The sequence below is a fragment of the Bos taurus genome, chromosome 13, assembly GCF_002263795.3.
Source record: "Bos taurus isolate L1 Dominette 01449 registration number 42190680 breed Hereford chromosome 13, ARS-UCD2.0, whole genome shotgun sequence".
Lineage (NCBI taxonomy): Eukaryota > Metazoa > Chordata > Mammalia > Artiodactyla > Bovidae > Bos > Bos taurus.
Window position 1 is genome coordinate 11,496,295 of NC_037340.1, and position 15,818 is coordinate 11,512,112.

The following is a 15,818-nucleotide window of genomic DNA, read 5'->3' on the forward strand; positions in this document are numbered from 1 at the left end:
AATAATATCACATAGTGGGTGGCTTCAACAAGAGACATTTGTTCTCTCTCAGTCCTGGGGGCCAGGAGTCCATGATCAGGGTGCTGGCAGAGTTGAGCTCCTCTGGGGTATCTGTGGCTTGGAGGTGGCTCCCCTCTTTCTGCCTCCTCACCTGGTCATCCCTCTGCATATGAATGTCCTTGGTGTCTCTCCATTTGTGCTAATTTCCCCTTCTCATAAGGCCACCAGTCAGCTTGGATGGGGCTCACCCTAACAGGCTCATTTTAACTTGATGGCTGCTTTAAAGGCCATATCTCCAGATACAGCCGTATTCTGAAGTGCTGGGGGTTAGGCCTCCAACAAATGAATTTTGGAGAGACACAATTCAGCCCGTAATGGTTTGGTAAAATCTAATCAGTGGATAATCTGTACCTGGAGTCTTCTTTTGTTGGAAGGTTCTCTACTCATTCGGTTTCTTTAATAGAAGGGACCGTTTAGGGTGTCTGTTCTGGCTGTGCTACCGTGGCAGTGCAGATCTGAGACTAGAGTTGGCTGTGGTACAAAGCTGGGTAAGGAAAAAAGAAAAAGAAAGCCAGGGACTTCCTCCATACTGTCTAGCACACTGGGGCTCCTTTTCTTGATCTAGACAGAAATAGATTTCTTGTAGAGTTCCTGCTGCATAGCGATTCGGCCCGCTTTGATTCAGGTCCCATTGTCTCTAGCTGTTTAGTTTTCAGAGTCTTCAGGTAGTTGCTTTGTGCATTATGTGCACAGATTTTAACATAATCAACAGGAGTCATAGGCTCCATTCAGTTTCCTTCATCTTGGCTTACTGGAAGTTGATGTTTCTGTTTGACTGGGCCCATTGAGAACATCTGGTCAATCTTGCATGGAATGTATTACGGGGAGACAAAGAATGGTATTTATTTTCTGATGATCAAAAGCAAATAAGAATAGGGGGAGGATAACATTGAAACATGTATATTATCATATGTGAAATATATCGCCAGTCCAGGTTTGATGCATGAGGCAGGGTGCTCAGGGCTGGTGCACTGGGATGACCCTGAGGGATGGGATGGGGAGGGAGGTGGGAGGAGGATTCAGGATGGGGAACACGTACATCCATGGCTGATTCATGTCAATGTATGTCAAAAACCACTACAATATTATAAAATAATTAGCTTCCAATTAAATAAATTAAAAAAAAGAATGGGGGAGGAAGCAAATAGGAATGGGAAAGAGGATCTGGCATTTTTAAAGTGAAATTTGAGCCTAGATGGGTCAAGAAAATCATAATTCAGTTCATCCATATCTTCCATAAAGTACAAAAGTACTTGGTTTAAAATGTCCCTGGAACTTTGCCTAGACAGTCTAATTTACACGTTATTTGTTCAAGAACAAAGATATCCCTTAGGGATGGAGGAGTATAAGGTCAGTATACAGTAACGAGTATTTGCGCACTTGTTAAGTGTAAGTTAAGGACTTTTTCTGTATTTATTCTTCTTTGATACGACATCAAAACTTGAGAAGTGATAGTTTCTTAATAGCTATGGTGCAAAATCTGAAACCTTATCAGTGAGTTTTGTTGTATTCCTACGTGAAAATCCAGTAGTCTTTCTTGCCCTTTGAATGGGTTTTTTAAATCCATGCATGATTTTGTAACATGATGAATTGACCATATGAAAAATACTGGTTCAGAGTTTTACAGATGTTGAAAATGTTGAGACTTTTAATTATACAGTATTAAAAAATCCATTTCATCAATATCACCATTGATCTCATCAGGAAAGTCTGAAGCAGTGGAAAGCAGTGGAAAAATGTCAAGCATGCAGTGGCAAGTTTTCTAAAATTCTACTTTTTGCTTGAAAGCTTGAGTTTTATCCATGGCAAAAATCTGCTATTTTTTCCTTAACATGACAGGCCTCCTTTATTCATTTCCAAGAAAATTTCTATCAAATACTCAAATCTAGAGTTTATCTGTCATTCGTCCTTTCAAGTAAAAATAGTCTTTCACAAAGAAAGCCGCTAGCTCAGCTCCGAACTCAGGCATGGAGGTGCTTTGCCTTGAGACAGCCGTTGTCCCTTGAGCACTCGAAGCGCTCTGTGTGCTTCGGATTTCTTCAGAAGTGGCAAGCGGGGCGCAGTTGCAGCATGCGGGCTTCTCACTGTGCTGGCCTCTCTTGTAGAGCACAGGTTCTAGGCCGTGCTTGTGGGCTCTCAAGTGCCTCCTCAGGAGTCAGGCTTAGTCGCCCGTTACGGCATGTGGGATCTTCCCAGACCAAGGATCAAAACCGTGCCCCCTGCATTGGCAGATGGACCGTTAACCACTGGACCACCAGGGAAACTCATCAAGGACCTTCTGAAACTGCCTTTTTCTTTTCTGCCCACATCAGGCACTAAACAATGTAATGACTATTAGTATTATTTGGTAGCTCTGCCCTGATTTGTATTAGGTGCCATTGGTTTCGGAGAAGGTGATGGCAAGCCACTCCAGTACTCTGGCCTAGAAAATCCCATGGGTGGAGGAGCCTGGTGGGCTACAGTCCATGGGGTCGCCATGAGTCGGTCGCGACTGAGCGACTTCACTTTCACTTTTTACTTTCACGCAAAGGAGAAGGAAATGGAAACCCACTCCAGTGTTCTTGCCTGGAGAATCCCAGGGATGGCAGAGCCTGGTGGGCTGCTGTCTATGGGGTCGCACAGAGTCGGACACAACTGAAGTGACTTAGCAGCCATTGGTTTTACTCACTTTTGCTTTTATAGCAACAGTGCAAATGTCAACACAGTGACCCTGACATCTTAGTGTTGTTCTGAAAATAGTTTTGATCTCATGGGCTCCCCTGAAAGGAACTCAGGATCCACCAAGAATCTGCAGACTTTGAGAATCACTGCTCTCGACCAGCTCAGTGAAGGGAGACTGTGCCCACTAACTCATGTTGCTGCTGCTACTGCTAAGTCACTTCAGTCATGTCTGACTCTGTGCGACCCCATACACAGCAGCCCACCAAGCTCCCCCATCCCTGGGATTCTCCAGGCAAGAACACTGGAGTAGGTTGCCATTTCCTTCTCCAGTGCGTGAAAGTGAAAAGTGAAAGTGAAGTCACTCAGTCGTGTCCGACTCTCTGTGACCCCATGGACTGCAGCCTACCAGGCTCCTCCATCCATGGGATTCTCCAGGCAAGAGTACTGGAGTGGGGTGCCATTGCCTTCTCCGCTAACTCATGCTAATATTGGACAAATCCATTCACCTCAATGGATCTTTATGCTTAAAATGTAATTAATATATGCTCAATAAATATTCTTGTTCTTTGAAATAATTTCACCTCTGGAAAATGACAGGGTTATATTTTATTTCTCTAAGGGTTCTGACAACACTGAGCTTGATTCTGTTCTAATTATCACAGTTGAGTCAACTTTCACCCAGACAAGTCAAGGGCTGTGGGTGGACACTGATGGTGCTGGATGTGAGACCGGTGTCTCCTGACTTCAAGTTCACGTTGTTTCTGGTCTCCATCCTGCCGACTCCCTGGTCTCTCCAAAGGCGAGAGAGTTTCTTCTCATGGACTGTCATGTGCCTGACCCACTTCCTACCTGCTGACCTTCTTTTGTGCCGCTGGTCTGGTTTTGTTCTTTCATTGTGCTGTTAGTGCACACTTGTTTTTATGTGTGTGTGGCACTTGTTACAAAAACCATTAAGTAATGATTTATGGCGGAGAAGGCAATGGCACCCCACTCCAGTACTCTTGCCTGGAAAATCCCATGGGTGGAGGAGCCTGGTAGGCTGCAGTCCATGGGGTCGCGAAGAGTCGGACACGACTGAGTGACTTCACTTTCACTTTTCACTTTCATGCACTGGAGAAGGAAATGGCAACCCACTCCAGTGTTCTTGCCTGGAGAATCCCAGGGGCGGGGGAGCCTGATGGGCTGTCTATGGGGTCGCACAGAGTCGGACGTGACTGAAGTGACTTAGCAGTAGCAGCAATGATTTATGAAAAGACTGGTTTACTATCTATATCCCCCACCTGGAAGGTAAACTCCTTCTTATTGGTGGTTGTATTCCCAGAACCTCACAGTCCCTCTCATGGTAGGCATGGGTACCAACATACAGAAGGGGGTTGTGAAGTATCACATGAATGGTGTAGGCAGTAAAAGCTTTAGGAAGTCAGAGAAAGGAGGTGGCCAGTGAGGCACTGATTATTCTAGAAAGATTCTATAGAAGCTAGGAGGCTTGATCTGGACCTTGTTGATGATCTATAATACAGATGACCCTTGAACAACACAGGTTTGACTGGCACAGGTCCATTTATATGTAGATGTTCTTCAGTAGTAAGTAGAGTACCACACGATTCGTGATTGGTTGAGTCTGAGGATACAGGGGAACCATGGATGCGGAGGGCCGACTGTGTTACATGTGGATTAACCTCCGTGTCATTCAGGAGTCAGTGGTTTACTGCTTTCAGAGTCCTTTTGAGGTATCAAGGGTCATGTTACCAACTTATCCTCTAATTGAATGCTAGTAACTTTTAGATTGCCATTTTTAAAAACCTGACAGGTCTTTTTGTTAATTTTATTTTTTAAAATTCATGTGGCTACTCTGGGTCTAGTGATGGCCCGTGGGCTCTTCCATCTTTGTTGCAGCATGTGGAATGTAAATCCCCAACCAGGGGTTGAACTCTGCGTTGGGAGCTCAGAGTCTTAGCCACTGGGCCACCAGGGAAGTTCCTAGATTGCCGTTAGTAGATCATTCATTTGACCAGAGGGAGTCAGGACTGTGCAGTAGGTAGAGTGGTGATCTTTTTCATTCATTCATTTATTCAGACCTTTGCCATACACAGATTTATTATATACCTGCTATATGTCAGGCACTTGGAGTAAAAAAAGAAAAACAGAGAAGAGAGTTCCGTGCCCTCCTGGAACTTACACTGTGGTGGGATGAGGAAGAGATAGTCAATACATCAGTTGATAAGAAAAATGTCAGATGATGAGGTGTTTGGCAAAGAATTAAGAGAGGGTGGTAACGGACAAGGAGGAACTAGTAACTAGGCTTAGGAGATAAAACTTACACTGAACTCTGAATAACATAGGGCTGGCCATACAAAGATCAGGTGGCAAAGCATTCCAGGGAGAAGAACAAGCCAGTGCCATTGTGCAACCTAGACCTTGCTTGACATGCTTGAGGGATGGAAAGGTGTGAAGCGAGCATTATTGGTGGGAAAGAATGAAATGAGATGAATCTGTAGAGGTGAGCAGGAGTCAGACCATTCAGAGCTTTCTAAGCAAACGTATGAAGTTTAGAGCTTTGTGCTTTGGGGAGCCATGGAGGCGTGGTGTGCTGTGAGTGATGCACACTGGGGCTGGGGGCCATGGTGGCACTGGAGAGGAACGGCTGAGTTCAGGATACATTTGGAAATGGGGCTCTTCCTGTGTTCTTCCAGCTGTTCCCTGATCACAATCTACTTTTCTTTCCCCACTTTTTTTTTAAGATTTTTTTTTTTTTGATGTGGTCCATTTTTAAAGTCTTTATTGAATTTGTTGCAAACATTGCTTATGTTGTTTATGCTCTGGCTTTATTGGTCATGAGGCATGTGAGATACTACTTCCTTGAACAGGTTTAAAACCTGCACCCCCTACATTGGAAGGGGGAATCTCAACCACGGGACCACCAGGGAAGTCCCTATGCCCAGTTTTAAAAGCTTTTTTTTTGTCTTTTTCCTCATCTTGGAGGACTTCAGCCACCCCCAAGGTGTTGGCTAAATACCACATTTCCCGCAAAAGTGTTTAAAAATACACAGTAGTGATTACGTGTGAAACATTATGTCTTGACTTACATGTGCCTGTATGTACCTGCTCTGCATCACGTAGCTCACAAGAGTGAGAATTAACGATCTTGAGGCAGGACGCCCTTTATTCCCTCTGCAGTGATCTCTGAGTGCTTCCTACATCCTCAGCACTGTGTCATGTGTTATGGAGAATATAGTAGAGGAAGACAACCTGGGGTCTGAACTGGAGCATCTAGTTAGAGACACAGTTAACCCACATGGAAAGATGGATACAGCTGCTGGGAAAGTATTTGGATACCTGGAGAGAGATGAGTTTAGACAGGGAAGAGCATGAAGGGAAGCCCAGAGATGAGGATGCAGGTGTGTGTGTTAGGACAGCAAGAGCTGCATGCGAGGGGCTAGAGGGTGAGTGTTAGGACATGTGAGTTAGCGGGTCCATGCCAGAAACTCTTGATTTGTTATCAAGTATGTGCAGTTCACACAAGAGGGAGAAGTTCTCTGACATGTTGGAGAGGTGATTTGTAGCTGTCAGGGTTAGGGTTATCATTTCTTCTTCTGCCTTGAACTATAAGCTTTATTGAAACACAGCTGTTGCCTTTCTTAAAGTTAATTTTTATTAGACCACAGTTGCTTTACCACATTGGGTTAGTTTCTACTGTACAGCAAAGTGAGTCAGCTATGTGTATACATATATCCCTTCTTTTTTGGATTTCCTTCCCATTTTGGTCACCACAGAGCATTGAGTAGTGTTCCCTTAGTTATACAGTACATTGTCATTAGTTATCTATCTTATGCGTAGTATCGAGAGTATATATGTGTCAATTCCAGTCTCCCAGTTCATCCCCACCCCCCCATTCTCCTCTTGGTATCCATCCGGTTGTCCTCTTGTCTGTCTGTCTTTCTGGTTTGCAAGTAAGCCGTTACTTTTAAACATTGACTAATACCCTATATAGTTATTTAAAAAACACCCACAAACTTCTTATTTTGTAATAAATATAGATTCACTGGCAGTTGCAAAGAAATGGAGCCAAGTCTTTGGCACCCCCTTGCCCCTTCTTCCCCACTGAGCATCTTGGGTAACTAGGGCGATAGCAGATCCGGGTGATGACATGGGTTCCATGCACAGAGCTGATTCAGATGCTGCCACGTCCGCAGGCACCTGTGTGTTTGCAGCTTCCTGTCACCACCAACACAGTCACGGCACAGAACCATCCCGCCACCCAGGCTCCCTAGTGCTCCTCCTTCCAGCGTCACCTTCTCTGCTGCCCATCCCAAGCTTTGGCAGCCACTCGCCTGTTCTCTATCTCCAGAGTTTTGTTATTTCAGTGGTTTCACAAGTAGAGCTATACTGGTTGTGGAACCTTTTGAGATGATCTTCCTTCACGCAGAGTAACCTCACTGAGGTTAATCTGACTTGTTGTAGTTCTCTTTGTTGCTGAGTAACGTTCTGTGTGGTGGATGGACCATCATTTGATTCATCTCTCACCACTGAAGGACATTGGGTAGTTTTCAGTTATGAGCTGTAATGGAAAAGCTACTCTGAACACTGGCGTGTAGACTTTTATGTGGACAGAAGTTTTCATTTCTCTACAGTAGATGCCCAGGAGTGTCATAGGCTGGGTCATTTGTCACTTTAAAACAAACACTTGTCATTTTAAAAGAAGCTTGCAAACTCTTTTCCAAAGTGGCAGAATCATTTACATTCCAACCAACAGTGTATGAGTGATCAAATTTTTGCATAGTTGCCAGCATTTGCTATTATCACAACTTTTTGTTTGAGCCCTTCTGATGGATGTGCTCTTACTGTTTAATTTTTTTGAGATATAATTCACATTCTATTAAACTCTCCCTTTTAAGGTATATAATTCAGTGATTTTTAGTATATTCTCATATAGGGTCAACCATCATCATTATCTGTATTTCCAAAGCATTTCATCCCTGGTAATGCAGGGCCCATTACCAGTCACTCCCAATTCAGCTGTCTTCCCAGCCCCTGGCAACCACTGATCTTCTGTCTCTATGGATTTCCCCATTCTAGACCCATCATATAACTGAAATATGATAAAAATGGCCCTTTGTGACTGGCTTCTTTCACTTAGCATAGTATTTCCAGGGTTGATGCAGGTTGTGATATGAATCGGTACTGCTTTCCTTTGTATGGCTAAATAACATTCTGTTGTATGAATACACTGCATTTTGTTTATCCATCAGTTAATGGATATTCAGGTTGTTTCCACTTTTGCCTGTTATAAACAATGTTTCTCACAACATTTATGTACAAGTATTTCTGCCTATGTATGTTTTCTTTGGGGTATTTTCCTAGGAGTTGAATCGCTGGGTCATATGGTAATTCTGCATTTAGGCTTTTGAGGAACTGCCAAACTGCTTTTCAAAGCAGCTGCATCATTTTACCTTCCCGCCAGCAGTGTACAAGGGTTCTGGTTTCTCTACATCTTTGCCGACACTTGTATTTGTTTTATTGATTCTCGCCGTCCTACTGGAAGTGAAGTGGTCTTACACTGTAGTTTTGATTTTTCATTTCCCTGAGGACTGATGATTTTTGCATCTTCTTATGTGCTTATTTGGAGAAGGGAATGGCAACCCACTCCAGTGTTCTTGCCTGGAGAATCCCAGCGATGGGGGAGCCTGGTGGGCTGCCGCCTCTGGGGTTGCAGAGTCGGACACGACTGAAGAGACTTAGCAGCAGCAGCATAGTCGATTGACAATGTCATGTTAATTCCTGCTGTACAGTGAAGTGATTCAGTTATGCATACATGTGTATATATACCCATTCCTTTTCATATTCTTTTCTATTATGGTTTATCACAGGATAGTGACTATAGTTCTCTGTGCCATACTGTAGGACCTTGTTTATCCAGTCCGTATATAATAGTTTGCATCTGCTAATCCCAAACTCTCAGTCCACCCCTCCACCCCGCCCCTCAACAACCACAAGCCTGTTCTCTAAGTCTGTTCCTGCTTTGTAAATAAATTCACTTGTGTCATATATTAATTTTTTTAAGTTTATTTTTAATTAATTAATTTTTCCCCTGGAGAAGGGATAGGCTACCAACTCCAGTATTCTTGGGCTTCCCTGGTGGCTCAGATGGTAAAGAATCCACCTGCAATTCGGGAAACCTGGGTTCGATCCCTGGGTTAGGAAGACCCTCTGGAGGAGGACATGGCAACCCACTCCATTATTCTGGCCTGGAGAATCCCCAAGGACAGAGAAGCCTGGCGGGCTGCAGTCCATGGGGTCGCAAAGAGTCAGACACGACTGAGCGACTAATTACAACACAGCACAATTTATTTTGAGGACCATGCCTCACGGCTTGTAGAATCTTTGTTCCCTAACCAGAGATTGAACCCAGGCCTCCAGCACTGAGAGTGTGGAGTCCTAATGGCTGGACTGTCAGGGAATTCCCCATTTGTGTTATATTTTATATTCCACATATGTGTGATATCATATAGTGTTTGTCTTTCTCTTTCTGACTTGCTTCACTTACTATGATCATCTCTAGGTCCATTCATGTGGTTAGAAATAGCATCGTTTCACTCTTCTTTATGGCTGAGTAATATTCTGTTGTATATATGCACCACATCTTCTTTATCCATTCCTCTCTTAATGGACATTTAGGCTGTTTTCATGGCTTGGCTGTTGTGAATAGTGCTGCGTAGCTGTAAGATTTTGATCCATGCTAGGCGAGTACTCATTTTTATCTCATTAATAACCACATGATCTTACCATGACTCAGTTTCTCCATCAGGGAAATGGTCACAGTGGTATGGAACTTGGCTGTAATTAAACTCAGCCAATTCAGACCTTTGTGAATAATTAGTACTCAGACCTATGTGAATAATTAGTACTCTGATCCTATGGACAGCCTCATGGATGGCAGATACGTGCTTTTGCCAAGAAGTCAAACTCAGCAGGAGAATGTCCTCACTTTGGTTTTTTAATTTTTGGCTTTATTTATTTGGCTGCACTGGGTCTTGGTTGCCTCATACGAACTCTTAGCTGTGGCATGTGGGATCCAGCACCCTGAGCAGGGAGGGATCGCTGACACCCCGCATTGGGAGCGTGGAGTCCCAGTCACTAAACCACCAGGGAAGTCCCCTCATCCTGGTTTGTTGAACAGGCTTCACTGAGTGGCCACATTTCTCTATTAATTTTTCATTTCTTTTCTTGCATAATGTTTAGTCTCCAAACTATTCCAGAGTGTCTCAGCATACACATCCTGAAAAGGAAAGGAGGGGGGAACCAATTAGGGGTCTGATACTCATTATAGGGGCTTCTGTGCCCCCAAAGAGGAGGATCCCCAAGCCAGACTTCCCCTGAGCCCGAGAAACAGCCAGTTCTCAGGGAGTTGCCATGGAAATGTACTCTGGTACCAGGAGGCAGTGAAGTAAAGCGTTCCAGGAGTCTCGGAGGCTAGGAAATGGACGTTTTGATGTATGTTCCCAAAGTCTCCTGCAGTTGCTTTTTGCATTAAATTCTTTCTCAATGTTTCATCGTTCCCCTGTGGACACGGAGGCTGAAAGTGTGGACTGTCGCTTAGAGGCTTTACAAAGAGCAGGAGAGATCTGGAAGATTCTGCCATCACACTGTAGTTTTTAAATAAGACAGGATGATCATTTATATCTCTTGTCTTAGAAGCAAAAAATCTGTCCCCATCTGAACTCTCCCCATGGGCATCTTAGCTCATGCAGCCTTCTCTTGGGAAGGGGGGATGTATCTTTGCCTTTGACCTTTTTTCCTTCCCCACCCGCCCTCCTCCCTGTAGACTCTGATTCTGTAGCACCCCTCCCTGGGAGCTGACCAGCAGCTTCAGCTCTCACCTGTCTCAGCATGCACTGTGGTTTTGCGTTCCGGGGATGGATCTGGGTGGTTAGGACAAACACCGCCTGGGAATCTTTGGCCAGAGGAGATTTCTCCGGTGTCCTCCATACTGCTCTGGTTCTCGCTCATCAGACCCTCAGGGATGCTGTCAAGCTTCAGTTCCCATGGCTGGTTTTCATCTTTCTTTCAGTTAAATCAGCTATGACACCTGGCAGAGCCCTGCTTCTCATGGGGGCCAAGGCAAACCCAGATGCTGCCAGCATGTTCTGGGGCCTGGTGTCCCTGGAGTACATTCAAGGCCAGTCCATCTACTCTGCACAGACCTGGGGAGAAGAATGTCAGTGCTGGAAAGGAGCTGAAAGTCATATCATCAACCCCTTAATGCAACATTATAGAAGAATTTTATTGGAAAACAAAGACCTGCCCCCAGCTATAGTTCTTAGTATGTGGCCGAGTGATGCTATTTTGACTTTAAATATAATAACTGTGATTTCAATGATAAAACTATTAAAATATTAGTAGAAGCTAGCTTAGGGTTCCAAAAGTGTGACGCCTCTGTCACAGCTTTGTACTAAAGCAAAATGGTCGGAAATATAGGTCAAAGGAAGTCAACCAGTGTGTGCATGCACACACACACACACACACACGTAAAAAGTAAGGGAAGGACATTCTTGCACAGTGTCAGATGGAAACCCTGTAGGTGCTTTCTAAATCATTTCTATTTATTTGCTTTGAGAAGAGTGTCCTTTCCACCCCCTATTTCCTTATCCTGTGGCCAGAGAGTAGGGTCAGTTTCTCAGTTTTCTGGGAAATATCTGTGGTTGAATTGAAGACCAGGGTTAGTCTCTGTGGGCCGTTTGTCTTTGAGTTCTCCCTGTGGACCTAGGCTGGCTCCCTACCTGGTATCCAAGCTTCCACCTTACCTTCTTCTCAGAGTCCCACTCTCCAGACCTCAGAGGTTTCTTCTCCCTTACCTGTCCTTTGCTGACCTGTGTTGTTTCACTCCAAGTCTCTCCTAGATACTTGAAGCTGATCCCAGAGGCTAATTGAAGGTAAAGTGGGAGAGGAGATTAGAGGCATTCCTTATTGCCTTTCCATAAACATTTACGTTTTAAAGCTTTAGATCCTTTAATTCTAAAAAGAATCAAGAGAACAGGGGAAAGACATGATAGAGGAAGGAGATTAAGAGGTATAAACAAGTAGGTATAAAATAAGATACAATGGGAATATTCTGGTGGTCCAGACTCCCCACTTCCAATGCAGAGGGTGTGGGTTTGATCCTTGGTAGGGGAATTAAGATACCACATGCCTCATGGTGTGGCCAAAAAATAAAAATATTAAAAATAAATTTTAAAAACAAAATTAAAATAAGATACAGGGATGTAATGTACAGCACAGGGAATATTGCCAACATTTTATAATAATTTAAATGGAGTATAATCTATAAAAATGCTGAATCACTATGTTATAAATATGAAACTAGTACAATGTTGTAAATCCACTATTCTTCAGTTGAAAAAATAAAAATGAGTGCAACAGGCCACTCTAGGAGGAGTGGGAAAGTAGCTTTTCTTTTCTGGATGTTACATTGGGCCACTCAGATCGCACAGTTGATACCATCCAGACACTGGCCATGCCTACGTCTGGGCTGTAGTTCATTCCTCTGTCCGGTTGTTCTTGAGGATGATTAACCTGCTTTATTCCAGATGTGTCTTTTATAAGCTTTTATCTGTCTGTAAATCAGGTCGTAAGTTACTAATGAAAAGGAATCCTCTCTCTTAAATCCAATTATTTTTGTGAACGATAGGAACTTAATATGTATCTGTTAACAACTGAATATGAATAAACCAGAAGGAGTCAGCAGTAAGTCTTTACTAGTTTAGGAAACCACATACAAGGGTGATTGGGACAGCCCTGTGAGGGCTTGGATTCTGTGTTATGAGAAACACCAGTGAACCAAAGCTTTAAGCGAAGGTCATTTCTTCTCCCCTTAGCTAATTCACATGGCAAATATGTTGCTCTCACAGCTGGAATTGAATGCTTTCTGGAGAGACCTGTCCAAGGAAATGATCTTGAGATGCTGTCATTGTCAGCATTGTGATCAGCTCGCTGACTCTGCAGAGGTGGCAGGTCTGGTCTTTTCCTTTGAAAAACTTCATCAGTGCTGGTGTCTACAGGCATTTAGGGCACGGAGGAAATATGTCAAGGGCACTGCTTACTCTCCTATGGACACTTAAAAAATATTTTTTTAAATATAAAAATTATATATATAAATCAGAGAAGGCAATGGCACCCCACTCCAGTACTCTTGCCTGGAAAATCCCATGGACGGAAGAGCCTGGTAGGCTGCAGTCCATGGGGTCGCAAAGAGTCGGACACGACTGAGTGACTTCACTTTCACTTTTCACTTTCACGCATTGGAGAAGGAAATGGCAACCCACTCCAGTGTTCTTGCCTGGAGAATCCCAGGGACGGGGGAGCCTGGTGGGCTGCCGTCTCTGGGGTCGCACAGAGTCGGACACGACTGAAGCGACTTAGCAGCAGCAGCAGCATACATATAAATGTATATGACCTGGTGAAGACCTGTGCCTGGTCTTCGTTGCAGCTCATGGGATAGAGGGTCTTTGTTGTGGCATGCAAACTCTTAGTTATGGCATATGGGATCTAGTTCCCTAACCAGGGATCAAACCCTGCATTTGGAACACACAGTCTTAGCCACTGGACCACCAGAGAAGTCCCTCCTATGGACACTTGAAGTGGTGGGTACTGTCTTGAGTGTTGGCCTGGGGCAGACCCTGGGGCTGATCCTAGTACTGCTCTAAACTGGTTCTGTGACTGTGGGTGAGATGTTCACCCTCTGAGCCTCAGCTGCTTTATCTGTGAAACTGGAATGATGATCTCTTTGAGCAGCCCTGTTTTAAGATTTACATGAGCTCTGTATACAGAGAAAGTGAAAGTCGCTCAGTTGTGTCCAATTCTATGCAGCCCATGGACTATACAGTCCATGGAATTCTCCAGGCCAGAATACTGGAGCGGGGCTTCCCTTGTGGCTCAGCTGATAAAGAATCCGCCTGCAATATGGGAAACCTGGGTTCGATCCCTGGGTTGGGAAGATCCCCTGGAAAAGGGAAAGTCTACCCATTCCAGTATTCTGGCCTGGAGAATTCCATGGACTGTATAGTCCATGGAGTCACAAAGAGTTGGACATGACTGAGGGACTTTCACTTTCACCTTCACTGTACGCAAAGAGTTTGGCACAGATTAAGAAGTGGCTAGGGAGTGAATAGAAGCCTTATAGTTTGGTAAATCCCCAGATAGTTTGCATACTTACTTCACTCTGTATGACAGACTCGAGGTCCATCCATGTCTCTGCACATGGCACAGTTTCATTCCTTTTTATGGCTGAGTAATATCCAACCAGTCCATTCTGAAGGAGATCAGCCCTGGCTGTTCTTTGGAAGGAATGATGCTAAAGCTGAAACTCCAGTACTTTGGCCACCTCATGCGAAGAGTTGACTCATTGGAAAAGACTCTGATGCTGGGAGGGATTGGGGGCAGGAGGAGAAGGGGACAACAGAGGATGAGATGGCTGGATGGCATCACTGACTTGATGGACGTGAGTTTGAGTGAACTCCGGGAGATGGTGATGGACAGGGAGGCCTGGCGTGCTGTGGTTTATGGGGTCGCAAAGAGTCGGACACGACTAAGTGACTGATCTGAACTGAACTGAATATTCCATTGTATATATATACCATATATTCCTCATCCATTCCTTCGTTGATGGACATTTAGGTTGCTTCCATGTCCTGGCTGTTGTAAATAGTGCTACAGTGAACATTGAGGTGTGTGTGTCTTTTTTGAATTATGCTTTTCTTTGGTATATGCCCAGGATTGGGATTGCAGGATCATATGGTAGTTCTATTTTTTTAGTTTTTTAAGAAACCTCCATCCTGTTCTCCATATTCGCTCTACCAGTTTACATTCCCACCAAGGGTTTAAGATGGTTCCCTTTTCTCCACACCCTCTCCAGCATTTATCATTTGTAGATTTTTTGATGATGGCAGTACTCTTGCCTGGAAAATCCCATGGACGGAGGAGCCTGGTAGGCTGCAGTCCATGGGGTCGCTATGAGTCGGGCACGACTGAGTGACTTCACTTTCACTCTTCACTTTCATGCATTGGAGAAGGAAATGGCAACCCACTCCAGTGTTCTTGCCTGGAGAACCCCAGGGACAGAGGAGCTTGGTGGGCTTCCATCTGTGGGGTCGCATAGAGTCGGACACGACTGAAGTGACTTAGCAGCAGCATCTGACTGGTGTGAGGTGATGCCTCACTGTAGTTTTGATTTGCATTTCTCTAATAATTGGTGATGTCGAGCATCTGTTCATGTGTTTGGTCATCGGTGTGTCTTCTTTGGAGAAATGTCTGCAGGGACTCTGTCTTCTTCGTCCTTGTAGCGTAATACGCAGATTGCTCAGCCAGTGCTCGGTGAGTGGCAGAAGGCATGCTCAGGCGCCAGCTTTCAGGCCCCGTGTCCTTCACTCGTGCTGCTCTGAGCTTCTGCTGCCACTCTTGCCTCCCGTGTGCTGCTGCTTCTACTCCTCTTTCCGCCCATCTGTCTGTCGGGGGAAACTGGGCAGAGACCTGAGTCTCCAGAGAGACATGGCGGTTGCTTCTCACTGAGCCTGTGCTTATGGCGGGTTGAGGTGGCTCTGCTCCAGGGTCTGAGCCCCATCTGGGAAGGCCTGGGAGCTTGGATGCAAACAGCAGCCATCTTACTCCTGCAGGGGCTCTCAGCTCTCGTCTTCGGACAGTGGGATGCAGTGTGGAAGGGTGTGTCTCAGGCCCAGGCTTTGCTGTGTCCTGCATTTCTAGACTGGCTCAGATCAACTCACTGAAACCTGGGGAAATGCAGTGTAGCACCTGCAAACTGGGGTTGGCTTAAGTCTGCCACCCTTGGCAACATGATGAAAGGATGATGAGTGAAACACTTGGAGGCTCCTTTGGAAGAGTTCCTGGTTAAATGCACAGTCTGTCCATCTCTTGTCACCTGCCAGGGGCACCCCTCGTGTGACCGAGGGTGCTGACCTCAGAAGGGTGTTAGCCGGACCAGTCCCACTAACATCAGTGGGTGGGCAGCTGCTTGCTGAGAGCCCTCAGCTGCAGGCCTGGCCTGGTATGCAAAGCAGGAAGACTGAGTCCCCCTGGCTCACGGGAGG

At 45.0% G+C, this 15,818-nt stretch overlaps 1 protein-coding gene and 1 long non-coding RNA gene across 2 annotated transcripts in view; one reads left to right on the plus strand and one right to left on the minus strand.

Moving 5' to 3' along the window:
- The window catches only part of CCDC3 (coiled-coil domain containing 3), a 91,046-nt gene that overhangs the window by 16,679 nt on the left and 58,549 nt on the right, over nucleotides 1–15,818 (plus strand). The gene's annotated exons all lie outside the window — the stretch shown is intronic.
- LOC132346844 (uncharacterized) lies at nucleotides 9,553–11,093 on the minus strand. Its single transcript, XR_009496805.1, has 3 exons — nucleotides 10,599–11,093; nucleotides 10,152–10,364; nucleotides 9,553–9,997 (listed from the first exon to the last, which is right to left on the minus strand). It is a non-coding gene; the product is annotated as an uncharacterized lncRNA (long non-coding RNA).